General features: G+C 47.9%; 1 pseudogene; it reads right to left on the bottom strand.

Annotated features, from left to right (window-relative positions):
* Positions 1-5061: 5061 nt before the first annotated feature.
* On the bottom strand, positions 5062-5990 carry LOC133282322 (olfactory receptor 5G9-like; annotated as a pseudogene).
* Between the last annotated feature and the right edge of the window lie 1175 nt (positions 5991-7165).

Raw genomic sequence — 7165 nt, 5'->3', positions numbered from 1 at the left:
TATGGCCAGAAGCATGAAGCATCTGTGTCATCAGCACCAGATGGCATCCAAGGAAAAGACAATACTGCTCAGACAGTGCCTTGAAAGGCTGTTCCTGGACCAAGTTGCGTGACTGCTTATCACAGGGAATGAAGTTACACTCTGCTTCTAGGTCATCATGGTTGCAGCTTTCCACGGTGCAGGCCCATCCAGAAGAGCAAAATGGCCAGCTACATCCTACGGAGGAAATAAGTACATTGCCTATGAGGAAATAAGGAGATGGGCACATGAAGCTGAGAGCTGGTCTTCATAAGGTTCCCCACCACCATGCTGATGGAAATGAGTAAAAGAGTCCCAAAGAGCAGCTTCTACACGTTGGGGAAGCCCAAGAGGACAAACGTGGTCACACTCAAGTGCTTTCCTCCAGCCACTCTCTTGGCAGCAGGAGACAAAGAAACATGGGAAGAGGTTGAATGACTTCTCCCAGCTCACAGGAACACACAGGGCATGAGGTTAATGCAGGATTTGGGGTTTCCTTTAGGACTGCACCCAATTCCTGGGAGAGAAAACCATGATGGTTGAAGGTCCTAAATAATATACTGAAAAATAATACCTTGATAAAATAATAGGCAACAGTTCCTATATGGAAACAAATAATCTTGAAGCTTAAATCCTAAAGCTGTGGCTGCTCTGTTATGGAAAGAATTGGTCCTGCAAAACATAAGCATCTTCCCATGAGCATCCAAATTCTTTTTAAGAAGGAGGCTTGTTTGGGATGATTTCTTTGCTGTCTGTGGGAGTTGTTCTTATTTAAGGACAAGTAAATACAATAATATCATGCCTTAATCTGCCACAAGTATTAGTGTTGCTTTAAATAGGTAAGAAATCAAATTGGAGTGATTTTCTGACTCTGTAGTGATGTTTGAGTCCACTAAAGTGAGACCAGAATCCCTGAATGCAATTCCACGTACTTGTAGCTTCAAGGAAAAAACCAACCCCTTCTCATCTGAATTATTCTTGCATATATTCCTTCCTCTGTTCTTACTTCTATTTAAAGAACATGTATGTATGTATAGATGTACACGAGATGACTGCTGTTCATGTTAACCTGAAGTATGCAGACCTTAAAAAGATGAGGGGATGACCTTAAAATAACTATATTGCCTGATGAGAAATGAGCATTCCTCCTCCTTCCCCTACCACTCCCCTCTTTCCATCAGCCCCTTTTCAAACAAGATGACCATTTCTTCAGCACAATTCATCTTCTCCCTCCACCCTTGCCAAAGCAGCTTTTACTTCCCCATTCCCCAGCCTGTGCTCAGACATTTATTGCACATTGATGGCTCATTTCAACTCAGTGGACACCACAACAGCCTTGTCCCTCTCTGATAAGCTGCCCCCCAGCCTGTCTTAGTGCTTAGAGCAAGCCCTCCTCATAGGCAGGACTCAGCATTTTCCCTTTTTGAAGTCTGTCTGATTCCACCTGCCTAAAACTGGCCCACAGCTTCTCTGGGCACCCTGTGCCAGCACCTCAGCACCCTCACAGGGAAGAGCTTATGTGCAAGAGCTTATCTCAAGCCACCAACATCTCTTTCCAAGCCATCAATAGTGGTAAAGGCAGACACAGAGATGAACTCACCAGTACTTGAGGAAAATCTCCTTGTTTCTTCCACCAGGACCTCAGAAGGGTTCCTCCAAGTAACAACAGTGTCTAAAAGAAGCCATTCTAATATCTCCCAATTCTTTTTCAAAAAGAAAATAAAGATAACATGGCCAACAGTTTTAAAGGGAGTAAAACCGAAGTGAATTTCACCTTTTCATTTCTACATAGAATCATAGAATCATTAGGGTTGGAAAGGACCTTAAGATCATCTAGATCCAACCTCCCTGCTGTGGGCAGGGACACCTTACGCTAAATCATATCACCCAATGCCTCATCCAACCTGGCCTTGAACACTGCCAGGGATGGAGCATTCACAACCTCCCTGGGCAACCTATTCCAGGGCCTCACCACCCTAACAGGAAAGAATTTCCTTCTTATATCCAACCTAAACTTCCCCTGATTAAGTTTACCTCAACAGCTAAGGGAGCCATACCAGACATCTCCAAAGAGGACAGCACTCACCCTCTTTTAGACATGACTTGCATTACAAGGCAATCATGAAAGTCTCTCCTTATTTATTTATGAGCCAAGGTCCCATTACAGCTGATGAGACTGTCCAATGCAATCAGCAGAGCTCATTCAGATCTCTTCAGCTGGAGCAATGGAGGTGTCTGCCTTGCAGTGAGAGGCATGAACCCCACCAAATCTCCCTCAGCAATAAAGGGAGCGGATGGACACAGTAAACACATAGAGGTGACATGGTGCATTCAAATGTAAGGAGATAAGTGCTTGCCTAAGGACATTTGAGGTGATTCCTAAATCCAATCACTAAGTACCCAAAGAAGGGGAGGTAGCTCCTACCCAGCATTTGCTCAGCTGACTTTAAACCAGATTTAACTACAGTGAAAGCAGCTCCACCTGCGAGTGGGGAGCTAAAGCCATTAGGAGCTCCTCAGCAGGAATGCCAGAAGCCAGGCACCTCATTGCTTGCTCATCATGACCCAGCAGGAAGATGCATTGCAATGCTGGCTGCTGCTTCTGCTTCCTAGAACCTCACTTGGTGTTTGCTCTGCTCTCCTGGTCAGATGATAACACCATTGAAGGCAGTGGCAGTCCTTAGACACAGCAAACCACTGGTTTCCTTAAACACACACAACAAGGAGCAAAAAGCTTTGGGGTTTGACAGCACCAGCTCCAATGTGAAGCCACAATGAGCAGAGTGATAGGGTTGTAGCCACAGACTTGTGTTTTTAAGACACTAAGAGCTCATGTTCCTATTTAAACACTTGGTGATGGTGAAGGAGAGAGCAGCTGGACATAAAGTCATTGAATATTTTTGTAGAAGGCATCAGAGAGACCTTATTGTGGCCTTTCAATAACTTAAGAGGGGCTATGAGAAATCTGGAGAGGGGCTTTGGACAAGGGCCTTTAGGGAGAGGCCAAGGGGAATGGCTTTAACCTGCCCGAGGGGAGACTGAGATGAGCTCTTAGGCAGAAGCTCTTCCCTGTGAGGGTGCTGAGGCGCTGGCACAGGGTGCCCAGAGAAGCCGTGGCTGCCCCATCCCTGGCAGTGTTCAAGGCCAGGTTGGACACAGGGGCTTGGAGCAAGCTGCTCCAGTGGAAGGGGTCCCTGCCCGTGGCAGGGGTTGGAGCTGGAGGAGCTTTAAGGTCCCTTCATCCCAACCCGTTCCATGATTTGATGATTTCAGGGACAGAGAAAGGATTAATGCAAGGATTAATGGTGTCCCATTCTTTTTGACTTGATGCCATCTGGAAGTTCTCCATGTGCTTTATCTTGCAGATGAGGGTAAATCTGAGATTTCCTATTGTGAATTTGCAGCATGGGAAATTCCAGTTAGAAACAGAGGGAGTTAGAAAACCCCACTGTAAGAGCAGTCAAACACTGACATAGGGGCCAGGGAGGGTGTGAAACCTCTGCCCCTGGTTGTCCCCAAGGCTCAGCAGGAAAACAACTGTCATCTGGGTTAAATAATAACCAGGGAATTATCAGGAAGCTTTGGGAACAAAGCAGGACTCAGCTGATTGACCCTGAGTGCCTGTGAGTTGTGTGTTGTTAAGATATGAGAAGACCACTTTGATCCAGACTTAACTGAATCCAGCCATGGACCTTCTCCCTCCAGCCTAGGTTATTATGTGTGTCTAGGATAGCCCTAAAGCTCAGCCATGGCTCTGGGTTTCACCATGGTCCTGGCAGAGGCTGCAGGTCTATGGACTGAGGTAATGCACACATTGGAGTATTTTGGGGTGGTTTATGTATGCAATGTTTGCCCATCACCAATCAGCTCTCTGTGCAGGAAAGCAACAGGAGAGACATCAGGGCAGGCAATGCCATCGGTACAGGCGTCCATGGGCTGCCACACAGGAGGTCTGAAGGCTGCTGAGCAACACCACAGCTCCTGGTCTCTGTTGTGATCAAGCTGCCATGGAGATCATGGCTTCTATTGCTGCCAACAGGGAGCTCAAAAACAAAGGTGAGGAGCAGTGGATGGGGATTCCTTTATAGTTTCTGCTCTTTGGTGTGGATTCATCACTATCACATCTTAAAACACTTTCAAAGCACCTTCATTCATAACAGAGGTCACACAAGTACCATATTTCACTGAAATTCTTTGCTGTCTGAAATGAGTGCTGGAAATCATTGAATGAGGTTTGTGCATCAAAACCTAATAATACTGCCTGCATGGCATCACACTTACTTGCTGTCATCTCTATTTCTCTTGCCAAAGGTGCTTTTGTCCTTTTCTTAAGGCCCTCAATAAATTTAACAACACTGTCTAGAAATGGAGTTTGATCCAGTGCAATGGTAGAATTCACTCTCTGTTTATTCTTATTTGCCAAGCAAAAGGGAGAGCAAAAAGGAAAAGAGCTTTAAGCTCATCAAGTTCAACCGTTCCCCAGCACTGTCAAGGCCACCCCTAACCCATGGCACTGGGGGCCTTGTCTATAGGGTTTGTGAGCACTTGCAGGGCCGGTGCTTGCAGCCCTGCCCTGGGCAGCCCATTCCAATGCCTGAGCACCCTCTGGGGCAGGAATTGTTCCTCAGCTCCATCTAAACCTGCCCTGGTGCAGCTTGAGGCCGTTTCCTCTTGTCCCATCCCTTGTTCCCTGGGAGCAGAGAACGGTCCCCTCCTGGCTCCATCCTCCTGTCAGGTAGGCGTAGAGGGCAGTAAGGTCCCCCTTATCCTAAGATGAAGAGAATTGCACACTTGTAGTTGTCTACTTGTGTCTTGACTAGGTGAAATAAATGACTAATTAAACAATAAGGTGAAATTAACTACTAAATATATTTATCAAAGTTTAGAGCATGGAATTATTTGTATTCTCAGTCACATCAACCAGTGCATCACATAAGGCTGGGTGCAGAAGACCCCCAACATGTTACTCATACTTAACCAAAAGCTGAGCATCTACCCTCTACATCTCCATTCTATCTGGTCCTATACTGGGAGAATTCAAGATCATTTTATTTTCAAAAGTCTCCTCAAAGCCTCCTTCACCTCCTTATTCCTCAGGCTGTAGATCAAGGGGTTCAGCATGGGAGTCACCACGGTGTAGATCACCACAGCCCATTTATCTGCTGCTCTTGAGCTGTCTGAGCTGGGGAATGAATACATAAAAAAGGATGCCCCATAGAAGATGCTGACAGTGGTGAGGTGGGAGGTGCAGGTGGAGAAGGCTTTGCGCTTGCCCTCAGCTGAATTGATGCTCAGGATGGTGGCGATGATGGCCACGTAGGAGAGCAGGATAACCAGGATGCTGGACACACCAAAGAGAGATGCTGCAGTGGTCAGGATGGTGTGGCTGAGGGTGGTGTCAGAGGTGGAGAGCGAGATGAGAGGGGAAATGTCACAAAAGAAGAGGTCGATGGCGCTGGACCTGCAGAAGGAGAGGGTGGACATGCTGATGGTCTGTCCCACGCCATTGGTCAGCCCCACAAGGTACGAGACAGTCACCAGCTGGAAACAGCACTTTGGGGACATGACAAGGGGGTACAGCAGGGCAAATGGCAAATGGCCACGTAACGGTCATAGGCCATTGAAGCCAGCAGGAGGCATTCAGATACCACAAAGATATCAAAGAGAAACACCTGAGCCACACACCCAGCATAAGCAATGCTCTTCTTCTCTGACATCAAGTCAACCAACATCCTGGGGGTGATGATGGTGGAGAAACAGAGGTCCACAAAGGCCAGGCTGCCCAGGAAATGATACATGGGGGAGTGGAGGTGGGGGCTGGCCCTGATTAAGATGATGATGCCCAGGTTGCCCACAATGGTGACAACGTAGGTGAGCAGGAAGAGCAGGAACAAGTAGACCTGAGTCACCGGGTCCTCTGTGAAGCCCGCCAGGCTGAACTCGGTCACTTGGGTGCAATTGCTTTGTGCCATGGGCTGGATGGTGCTTTGTGTGTGAGCTCCTGGCTGGGGGTTTCCTCTCCAAGAGGCAGGGATGTCCCAGGTGGAGAAGCCTCTGTGTGGTGGGAGCTGCTCAGAGACAGTCCTGCAGGATGGAGAGTTCAGGCACAGATCAATGAGGAAGAGCTTGGTGAGAGTCATGTGCCAGCACAGGTAGAACAAAGGGATGCTCAAGCAGTTAAATACCATGGCACAACGTGGTGTGTGCTCCTCTGGCTCACTCCTAGATGTTGAACAACAATCTCTGTGGATAGCAGTAGGGACATTGCATACCTGAATAGCTTTACCTTAGTACCACACCTCATCGCCTGTGTTAGTGCTGAGCCTGGGGCTTGGAGATCATTCGGCTTAACCTGGAACACAGAGAAACGTGGTGCTTTCACAGTGCAGAGCTGATCCTTCATCCTTCTGTGGGCATTTGCCAACCACCTGCTTCTTCCTTCTCTGCTTTGGATTCTTTGTAACGAACGAATTCCTGACCTATGGAAAGTGCAGGTTGGACAGGGCAACCTGCTCTAGTGGAAGGTGTCCCCGGCCATCACAGGGGCTTGGAAATGGGTGAGATTTAAGGTCTCTTCCAACACCATGGCACAACACAGTTTGTGCTCCTCTGGCTCACTCCTGGATGTTGAGCAATGACCCTTGTGGAAAGCAGTGGGGAGGTTCCATGCTTTACCTTAGTGCTGCACTTCATTAACTTCATTAGTGCTGAGCCTGGGGCTTGGAGATCATTCGTCTCAACGTGGAACACAGAGAAAAGTAGTGCTCTCACAGTGCAGAGTTGATCCTTCATGCTCTTGCGGGCATTTGCCAAACACCAGTTCCTTCCATCTTTGCTGGGGCTTCTTAACTAGACACTGGAAGGAATTCCTGACCTATGGAAAGTGCAGGATGGACAGGGCTTAGGGTAACCTGCTCTAGTGGAAAATGTCCCTGCCCATGGCAGGGGGTTGGAACTGCATGAGCTTTAAGGTCCCTTCCAGTCCAAACTCTGTTCCTATGCAAGCTTACATAGATGTTTAGAGTGGTTTCCCCTCCCTCCTGAGAGCGTTCTCAACCAGGGTGATCTCCAAACCTGCCTTCTCAGCAGCTGCATGGGGAGGACACAGCACAAGCAGCTCCCTGGGAAGCCCAGAGCATCATGAGGA

This window comes from Pezoporus flaviventris, unplaced genomic scaffold (assembly GCF_033815535.1).
Source record: "Pezoporus flaviventris isolate CSIRO_AGI_PZ_B2104156 unplaced genomic scaffold, CSIRO_AGI_Pfla_v1 ptg000116l, whole genome shotgun sequence".
Lineage (NCBI taxonomy): Eukaryota > Metazoa > Chordata > Aves > Psittaciformes > Psittacidae > Pezoporus > Pezoporus flaviventris.
This window is presented reverse-complemented; position numbering and strand designations above follow the sequence as displayed.